Raw genomic sequence first — 10,874 nt, 5'->3', positions numbered from 1 at the left:
AGTGAGATATTTCGTGACACGTGGCGTTCTTCTAACCTTTGTCTTTACCAACTGCATCCTAATTTTCCCCATACTTTGTTCCTTCACTATCTGACTTTTTCTTCACCTCTTAATCTTGGGATTAATACAATCTTTCTATCTCTGTAAATGGCCTGCATGCTGGGTATGTTTGTCTATCTTATTTACATGGCATTGCGATATCATTTGTCAGACCAAGAGTTTATTGCCCAATAAAATCGAACAGTATAGCACAGTATGGGCCCTTTGGCCCATGATGTTGTGCTGATCAATGATAATCTAATCCCTCCTTCCCCACAACCCATAATCCTCCATTTCTCTTGCACCCACATGCCTATCTAAGAATCTTTTAAATGTCCTCATTTCATCAGCCACTACCACCGTTACCAGCAATGCATTTCAGACACCCACCACTCAGATTGTTTTGGGGGGAAAAAAAACTGACCTCTCCCAAAAATGTTCCTCCACTCGCCTAAACTGGTATCCTCCGGTGTTGGTCATTGCTGCCCTCAAGTGGGGGGGGGGGGGGGGAGGTGTGGCTATCCACTCTGTTTTTGTGTCTTGTCATCTGTACACCTCTATTGTTGCCTCTCATCTTTCACCATTTCAAAGAGAGCCCTGAGCTTGAGAGAGAGAGGGAGATGGTTGGAATTTATGGCAAGCTGACAGGCTTGTTGAAAAGCCCATTTTAAAGACTGGTTGTGAGATCTGACTTCAGCCTGTTGAAAACCCTTGTGGTCCTTACAGTGAGAATGGCTCTGTGGTGACTTGGAGGAAGAGGTTATCTGGAAAACCCATGATTGGGTAAGTTTCTTTGGCAAGGCACTGAAGTGACTGATTGGAGGAAATCAGTTTGTTTGTGTCCAACGAGCAATAAATCTTTCTCTGAAACCAACAAGAACCTTCCTAGGTGGTAACCATTTAACTTTAAGCACCAGAGCCTGGTGAAAATTCATAAATATTAAATTCTGTGCACAGTCTAAGAATTGCCTGATACTAGTGAACTTGGAAGTGAAAAGTGAAAGATTGGAATGTGAAACAAAAGAACTTACTTGAACATGTACACACTACATTCACATGGGCTTAGAATTAAGTTAATAGTAAAAAGATAAAGTTTGATCTTGCTTTTATGTTTAAAGAAAATTAAAAGCAACTTTTGTTCAAATAATCATTGACTTGGTGTATTTCTATTGCTGCTGGGTTTTGGGGTCCTTTGGGCTTGTAACACTTCACCTGATGCTTTTCCCCATCCTAGCTCCATCTGCCCTCCCTTTCTCCTTCCCCATGTTTTCTGCTTCTACTTATCACCCACTACCTTATTTGGAGTTTGTTAATGCTGTCTGCAACCACCCCCCAACCTCTGTCCTTGAATTTTTTGACCCAAACAATCGACCACCCATTTCCCTTCAAGGATGCTGCTGTGTTTATTGCTCATTGGACACAAACAAACTGATTTCCTCCAATCAGTCACTTCAGTGCCTTGCCAAAGAAACTTACCCAATCATGGGTTTTCCAGATAACCTCTTCCTCCAAGTCACCACAGAGTTCCTCTTGTTTCCCTTATTTCAGGAGAAATGCTCTAGCCAGCCTTTTTCCTCTTGTAAGGACCACAAGGGTTTTTGGCTATAGGTTCCAGCATTTGAAATTTCTTCTCACTGTCTTAGTACCACCACAGAGTTGAAAATTTTAATCTGCCTCTAAATCTGAATAGTATCAATGTAGGGGTGCTTGGAATATACTGCCAGGGAAGGTCATGGATCCACTTGTAATATCAATATTAAAGGAGTATTTAGACAGGCATGAACAGTCAGGAGATGGAGGGATATTGGCCATGTTCATGAAGATGGGATTAGTTTACATTAGCATCATGGACAAAGCCTATTCCTGAGCTGTATTGTTTCATATTCTCAAGCTTCCTGATGCTGAGAAAAGGGGCAAACAAAAATGGAAGGTGGGGATCAATAAAGGGTGAGAAAAGATGATTCACTTCAGTTACAGAGGTAGCTTGTGACTGGTTTGACTTTTGCCAAGTACAGAACAAGGGATGTTTCAGGATGGAGTTGAACAGAGGCTTGAAAAACAACTCAAGTGGATATTCATGGAAGAATTTCTCAAATAATGTTATTGTTTTAGAACTCTTGAAAAATTAAATACAAAAATAAATGGTGACTCCAAAGTAGTACTTTTTTTTTTAAAAAAAGCTACACTATTGATGTGAGCTTTCTGCTATTTTTTTGGAGGCGATCAAATAGTTAATAGAATTACAAAATTGAGCGAAACACGAGATGACGAGTTGTTCATTTGGTATTGGTTTCACAGTGAAGCCATGTCCTCTGCTCAGACCTCCAACTCTATCATGAGACAATGAAAGTAAATATTGTCATCGATGTTAAAGTTTTGAGTTTGGGTGGTGACGTGGGACATTTAATGCAGAGCCACTGTTGAACCTACAACTTCAAATGGGTCATAAAAGCAAAATGGTAATGATTTCTGATGAGTGTACTTTGCAACATCTAATTAGAGAAGAAAAATTCTTCTGATTTCGTCAGAACATTATCAAAGTTTATTTTCATGTGTATCCAGGTACAGTGAAAAGAGTTGTTTCATGTGTTTTTAATCAATTCTATCCATACACAAGTGGAGCAAAATAAAACACCAGGCAGAAAGTAGACTTGGAGTGAGATCAATTTGAATAGAGTAAAGAGCAACAATGATCATGGATTCACTGATAAACCAAGCCTTCCTACATTTCTTTAAAGAGTTTGCATTTGTATTGTCTTCCAGGAAATGAACCAAATCAGAACTTTAATTGTTGGATACGATGATAGGATACAGTTTTTCTGCAAATTACCGCTGGAGGAAACAATCCTCACCAATCTCAACTGTACTGTCACAGAAGAAAGGAGCATTTTAATGTCCTCTGATGTTTGGAATAGACATGGGGAAAAGACATTTTGTTTAAATGGAGATCATAAAGGAGGTAGACTGACACCTACTGGAAGTAACCAAGACTTCTGACTTTTTAAAAAATAATCTCGGGACCTTTCTGCTTCAGCAGAGTTGGTTGTAAGCCAGGACAAGTGTCTTGAGTTCAGAGCAAAGTTTACTAAATAATTAATGACGTGTTCTAAAGCAGGGGTTCCCAACCTGGGGTACATGTACCCCCAGTGGTACATTTGCACTTTTCAGGGGGTACATTGGGTCAAAGAGAATAACCACGACTGTACAAGACATGGTGTTGTAATCTGCAGTCAGATTGCACAATGTCGTTTTTTTTAATCCTTAATTTTTAGGGGTACATGGGAACCTATAAAAATGCCCAAGGGATGCAGAGGAAGAAAAAGGTTGGGAATCGCTGCTCTAAAGCAACAGGTTTATAAAAAAAAAAATTACAGCAACTCCTGATCAAATAGTTATTTCAAGTGGTTTATTGTCATCTGATAGTACAAGTGCAACCTGACAAAACAGTGTTTTCCATTCATCGGTACAAAACATGAAAATAACCAGACATAATAACAAATACATATGCAGGACAGATATACAATGTTCTAATATACGAGGGTCCCGATGGTTAGTGTGAGCAGTTCTTTTAATTTGGCATTCTCACTGCCTGTGGGATGAAGCTGTTCCTCACCCTGGTGGAACTGCTCATATTAACTATCCAAGACTCCCGTATTCATGAAACAATATTTATTGATATGGATGAAATACTTGACCTGCCTATGTATTGTTTATCTGTATGTGTGTTATATCTGGATGTGTTTCTGTGTTTTGAACTGAGGACTGGAAAATGCTGTTTCATCAGGTTGTATTTGTAAAATCAGATGACAATAAATTCGAGTATCTCCAGCAAGTTTGCGTATTGAACCACCATCACAGCTTCAGTCTACTTTCTTGTTTAACTGATATACTTCCATTTGTTTTGTAGCATTTATCCTAACCCCTTTCCCCACTTCAGCAGCTTTATAGTTATCACAGGCCAGGGGCAAAAACTAAACTTCCAAGGCACAGATAGAAGCAAGAGGGTGGGAAGATTGCATATAAAGCTGCTACAGATATAATGGGGACCATTTATCATGTTCATGTCACTTTAAAACAGCAGCACGTTCTTATTCCAGCAGCCCTCCAAAAGGTAGTGGTCACGGCCCAGTGTATCTATTGAGTGTATCTACAGGGAATGCTGCCCTCAGAGAGCATCAGCAATCATCAAAGACCCTCATCACCCAGCACACACTGTTCTCACAGCTGCCATCAGGAAAGCGGTATCTGTGCCACAAGACTCGCACCATCAGGTTCAGGATCAGCTACTACCCCTCCAACATCAGACTCCTCAACAGCAAATTCAATCAGAAACATTTAAGGACTCTTGTGCAATTATTGATATTTATTCTCCATTGTATTGCAGAGTTTGTCGACTTGTTTTACACTGTACAGTTTATTTTTTCCACTACCAATTTGTGGCAATTCTGCCACACCTGCAGAAATAAAAGAACTTCAGGGTTGTATGTGATGTCATGAATGTACTCTTGTAATAAACCTGAAATCTATTGGAACAAAATATCCTTTAGTTGCAAATCTATAGGCAAAGTTGTTAACCAAATCAACTAAAGCAGCGTTTTCTTCACAAAGAGGTTTACATGCAGGTAAGCTGCAAAGTCTGCAAGTAAGACGTCTGTTAACATCAGCAAGAATTGAAGAAGCAAATCTTCAGCTGCAGAAAATAATGTTGTAATAGTAAGTAATTTAAACTGGGACTCCCATCCTTTAATAGGGCTGAATGGGTTGGAGTTTGAAAATCTTTCCTGAACACATTTAACAATCAATATATTGAGAGATCTGGGATTACCGAAGCACAGTCCCCTGAAAGTGCCATCACAGGGAGATGGGGTCATGAAGAAAACTTTTGGCACATTTGCCTTCATAAAGCAAACTATTGAGTATATAGAGTATAGAAATGCTAGGAAATTGTACAAAACATTGGTGAGGCCAAATTTGATATATTGTGTGCAGTTTTTGTCACCTAATTTCAGGAAGGATATCAATAAGATTGAAAGTGTGCAGAGGAAATTTGCAAGGATGTTTCTAGAACTTGAGGAACTGAGTTACAAGAAAAGGTTAAACAGGTTAGGACTTTATTCCCTGGAGGGTAGAAGAATAAGGGGAGATTTTATGGAGGTAGACAAAATTATAATGGGTTTTTCCACTGAAGTTAGGTGAGATCAACATTGGAGGTCATGGATTACAGGTGAAAGGAAAAAAGTTTAAAGGGAACATTAGGGGAAACCTAAAACAGAGGGTGCTAGGAGTGCCAGGTGAATTAGTAAACATAGGCTCAATTTTGACATTTATGAAAAATTTGGAGGAGTATGAGGGATATGGTCTGGTCAGAATAATAGTTTGGCACAGACTAGAAGGGTTGAAGGGCCTGTTTCTTGATTCTGACATTAACATTGAAACAATTGATCAATCGATATTGGGTTGGTAAGCAGGAGTAAAGTTTCATGCACTGCAGGGAAGGGGAAATGAGGGGACTGTATAACAATCACTGCAATTTCTACATGGCCAAACTAAAACATTCACAATACCCTTTAATAAAATCTGGAATGTGCACTTTAATCACGTGAATTGTTTGATTAAAAATCCAAAACTGTGGAGCATTGGGGCAAATAAAGGAAAATAAAATGCCTTTGTCCCAAACATTATGGAGGGCACTTTATGATGGCAAATTAAAACTCTTGCTTACGTCCAATAAATAATCCCTCTGTTCCCTGCAATATTTGTGTCCTTCTCGATCCTTCTAAATCGCTACTGTTGTTTCTGCTGCCTTCACAATTCCTGATAACCTCTGCAAAAAAAACTTGCTCCATACAAATCCTTTAAATGTCCCCCCCCGCCCCCCCACCCAACCCTCTTCACCTTAACTGCATGTCTTACAGCGTGTATTCTGGGGGGGATTCTATCTTCCCTTTCAGTACCTCTCCTGATTAAAAAAAAATGTTAAGGTGTCCCCTCAGCCTCAATACTCCAAAGAAAATAACCCAAGTTTGTCTCATCCCTTCCCATAACACATGTGCTCTAATCCAGGCAGTGCCCTGGTAAATTGCTTCCATTCCCTCCACATCCTTCCTGAAATGGGTTGACCAAAATTGTACACAATAGTTCATCTATGTAATACACCAAGTATTGATATTAATGGATGAAGGAACGAAGGATATTTGAGCTAGTAGATAGGTTCAGTGAGCAACAGAGATGAAATAAGAACACAGTGATAAGAATAGTTTGGGGGGAAAATTGGTAATGGGTTATAATGTGGGGAATTGTGATGGTTTCCACTTTGAAAGGAGGACTGGAAGGGCCAAATTATTTTTCTAGTGTTTGTTAGGCATCATGATCAGCATGGATGAGGGTTCCATTCTATGCTGTATGACTTGGAGCAAGACCACGAAGTGTTTCTGTACAAGAGAATATGGTGGTTGTCATTGTATATGAAACACAAAGAGTTACCATTTAGCAAGTAGTCAGGATGACCTTTGTTGTATAGGATGGAAGTATAACATTAGGGAAGTTCTTTTTTTTAAAAAAATGGAACGCTTCATGAATTTGCACGTCATCCTTGCGCAGGGGCCATGCTCTATCATTCCAGTTTTAGTATATGTGGTGGCGAAGCGAACACCATTAGGGAAGTTCTGATGCAGCTTGATATTGTCTTTGAGACAGCAACTGGAGTACTGTGACATTTTGGTCTCGATACAGAAGGAATTGTATTGCAGTGGAAGCAGGGTAGAGAAGGTTCATTATGTTGGTTTCTAGGATGAAGAGATTAATGTCATGTTGAGAAGGTTGAGGCTCGGTACCGAAAAGGTTAACAACATAGAGAGGAGAAAAGATCACATGATCCTGATTGGCTTCATCTTCGGATGTTAAAGTAAATTGCAGAGGCTCTGGCATTAATTTTCCAAACATCTACAGATTTGGGAGAGGTGATTGAGGACCAGTAATTGTGAACATTACATTCTTTGACCCTAAACCCAGTTGCTAGAGAGATTTGATTTCAGTGGAGAAGTCGTTTCAAGAAACAATAATTAGGGTCAGAAGCAGCAGTTATTTCACCTGTCGATTTGATGAATGTCGAAAGGCAAATCAAGTCTAACTATTTTGATAATGATATTTGAAGTACTACAGAGAGGGAAGTGCAGTTGGAGTGGTCTTCTGAAAATAGTTTTCAAAGATGTCATGCATTCTGGCAAATATCAGGCAAGCACGGGAGGGGCTGAGCATTATGATCAGCAGCCATGAGAGAGAGCACACACTGATACCTTCCCGATCATTTCAGGGGACTTCAACGAGGCCAACCTGAAGAAGTCTCTAATGAGCTACCACCCACATGTTACCAGCAAAACCAGAGGAGCCAACGCACACGACCACTGCAACGCTACCATAAAGAACACCTACCGAGCCATCATGCAACCATACATTGGCAAGTCTGATCACCTGGCTGGACCTGTACTCCTGATGTACGAGTAGTCAATGAGGACCAGAGCACCAGTGGTAAAGAAGGTGAAGCTATGGTTGAGGGAGGCGAGGGAGCATATTCAAAGACTCGGCCTCAAAAATGAATGAATATGCCATGGCTGTCACTGACTTCATCAAGTATCCCAACCGGAACCCGTGGATGAATCAAAAGATTCACAGCCTGCTGAGGACGTGATTGATGGCATTTAAGCTGGTGATCTAGATTTCTAAGGGAAGTCCAAGTATGACCTGTGGAAGGCCACCACAGCACCAAAGAGGCAATTCTGAGGGAAGTTTGAGACACAGTCTGATACTTGCCAGCTATGGTAGGGAGTGCAGGAAATTACATTCTACTAGGCAAGGCCGAACACCATAAATAGCTATGACACTTCACTGCGTGATGAGCTCAACACCTTTTGTGCTCGCTTTGAGAGGGAGAACTCAATAACACCTATGAGAACTGCAGAAGCTGATGACCCTGTGAATCTGACTCAGGCCAATGTCAGAACATCTTTCAAGAGGTTGAAACCTCGCAATGGTGACCTGCCAACTAACAAGCCTGAGTATTAATGGACACTTTCAATATCTCATTGCTGCAATTGTGGAGGTTCCCACCTGCTTCTGAAGGGCATCAATCATCCCGGTGCCAAGAAGAGCAGGGTGACTATCGCCCAATAACACTCACAGCTACTGTAATAAAATGCTTTGAAAGTTTGGTTGAAGCCAGAATTAAATCGCACCCAAGTCAAGATCTGGACCCACTACAATTCACCTACCACCACAATTGCACCACAGCAGATACAATATCACTGGCTCTCCACTCCGCCCTGGATCACCGTGACAACAGGATCACGTAAATCAAGCCACTCTTCATCGATTACAGCTAGCTTTCAACACCACCCTTCCCTCAGTGCTTGTCAACAAGTTCTAAAACCTGGGCCTTTGCACCTCCCTCTGCAATTAGATCTTCGTCAGAAGACCATAGTACAAATCAAAAATGTCTCCTCCTCACTGTCAATCAACACAGGTGCACCTCCTGGATATGTGGTTTGCCCACTGCTCAACTCACTGTACACCCATGATTGAATGGTTAGGCACAATTAAAATGCCGTCTACAAATTGCATCACAGTCGTCAGCAGAATCACAAGAGCAAGGAGAGAGAGATCAGCTCATTGAGTGGTGTCACAACAACAACCTTGCACTCAATGTCAGCTAAACTAAGGAGCTGATTGGGTACTTCAGAGGCAGGGGAAACCATGAGGATACAAATCGAGGGGTCAACAGTGAAAAGGGTGAAGAACTTCAAGTTCCTAGGTGTCAACGTCTCTGAAGATCTGTCCCAGGGCCTCCAAGTTGATTCATTTAAGAAGAATGCTTGCCATTGGCTATACCTCATGATGAGTTTGAAGAGATTTGGTATATTACCAAAGATTCTTGCAAATTTCTACAGGTGTACCATGGCTAGATGCATCATCTGGTATGGAGGGGCCAATGTACAGGATGAGAAAAAAACTGCAGAATTGTGAACTCACTAGCGCCATCACTGAGATCATAAAGGACATTTACAAGAGGTGGTGTCTTAAGAAAGCAGTCTCCACCCTCAAGGACCCTCACCAGCCAGATCTTGCCCTCTTCACACTGCTACCATCGGGAAGGAGGTACAGGAACCTGAAGATGAACCCCCAGCAGCAGAAGGACATCCTCTTCTCCTCTGCCATCATATTTCTCAATGGACAATGAACTCTAGACACTACCTCCCTCTCTCATTTTTACATGAATTTATTTATTTTTTAAATGCAATTTCATAGCAATATTTGCCCTGTGATGTTGGAAAATAAATTTCGAGATGTGTTCATGACAATAAATTCTGATTCTGAAGATTGAAGGCTGAGGAATGAAAATTGATGCAGCAGCTCGGATATAAAATTGACCAAGTTCAAGCTTCTTGTCCTATGTATTGAGAGGCAATGAAGAAGTTTATTTTCCAAGCAGTCTGTCTCATCAATCAGTAGCTGGCATAAACATGGAACAGCGTTACAGAGAGATCAGTTAGAGCTGAGGAAAAGTAACCGCACTTTACAAGAGCGGGGTTTGTTCAGAAGTGTGATAACAGCGGAGTTCAAAATAAAACTGTCCTTGAGCCTGGTGGGGCACAACCAGTTGTAGTTTTGGGGTGGTACTCCATGATGAAACCATGATATCACTGATACTGTTGCTAACAAATTATTACCTAGCAGACATGAATATGGAACACTCCCCAGTAGCAGAGTATACTAAGATAAGATGCCAGGATTATCTCATTGAGTTATTGAATCAGATGCACAAAAGAGTTCCATCAAATGTCCAGCTGTTGGAATCTTTAGCTGATTTGAGCCTGTCCATCATTCTCAGATCAAAAAGACCACCCTTGTCTAAGCTCTCGTTTTTGTCACAGTTTACTAAAAAAAGAAAACCTTGGACTGTTATTCTAACAGTGGAACAAACTTCATTTAATGTCATGGTCAAACGTAGATGAATGTTGAACAATTCTGGATCAATGCCATCAACCATATGGATACAGCAGGTAAACATGACTTGTAGGAAAGAGGTAATTTTGCATTATCGTTCTTGGCATTGCCTTTCAGCAATATGGCCGGTTGAAAGAACTTTCTCTCAGACGAACTTGATCAAAACAAAACTGAGAAACAGAATGCAACAAGAACTGCTGGAGGCAATATTAAACATTTGTGTGTATACGTCCAGAAACAATTTCTGCTGTAACAGTTTCAAGCCAACGCCATCTCTGCTGAGCCATTTTACATCAGATATGTACAAATGTTATGACAACTTAGATTTCTAGATTTTTCTAGCCTTGTTTAAGACTTTATTAAACATCCATAGTTATGAGACGCAGGATTTTTTTGTCAATTTTTCTGCATTGTAATGCAGGACTTTGTAGAGAATCCATAATTAATAGAATCTTTCAATTTTGGGCTAGATCAGTGGTTCTCGACCTTTGCCTTTCCTATGCCATCGGTGCTCTGTGATTAGTAAGGGATTGCTTTTTTTTTTAATTTTTTTATTTTTCACACCATAAATCACATTAGCCATGATATACACTATTTCTTTTCACACATATACAGTGACTTTTTCTCCCCCCCCCCCCCTTTCCTCCCAAACCATCCCCCCACCCCCCCCTCTCATCCATTTTAGGTATACAATCTAGGTTGCATTAAGCCAGTCAGACAATGTTGTCATTCAACAAAATTACACCAGAAATTCTACTGAGTCCATTCTTTTCTTTCCTTCTCCTTCCATCAACTTAGGTAATGTTTGTCCCCGGTAGGTTTTCGCTATTGTATTT

At 40.5% G+C, this 10,874-nt stretch overlaps 1 pseudogene; it reads right to left on the bottom strand.

The window, feature by feature from the left end:
* Positions 1 to 6,594: 6,594 nt before the first annotated feature.
* Positions 6,595 to 6,691, bottom strand: LOC138745142 (U6 spliceosomal RNA; annotated as a pseudogene).
* Between the last annotated feature and the right edge of the window lie 4,183 nt (positions 6,692 to 10,874).

This window comes from Narcine bancroftii, chromosome 10, assembly GCF_036971445.1.
Source record: "Narcine bancroftii isolate sNarBan1 chromosome 10, sNarBan1.hap1, whole genome shotgun sequence".
Classification (NCBI taxonomy): domain Eukaryota; kingdom Metazoa; phylum Chordata; class Chondrichthyes; order Torpediniformes; family Narcinidae; genus Narcine; species Narcine bancroftii.
This window is presented reverse-complemented; position numbering and strand designations above follow the sequence as displayed.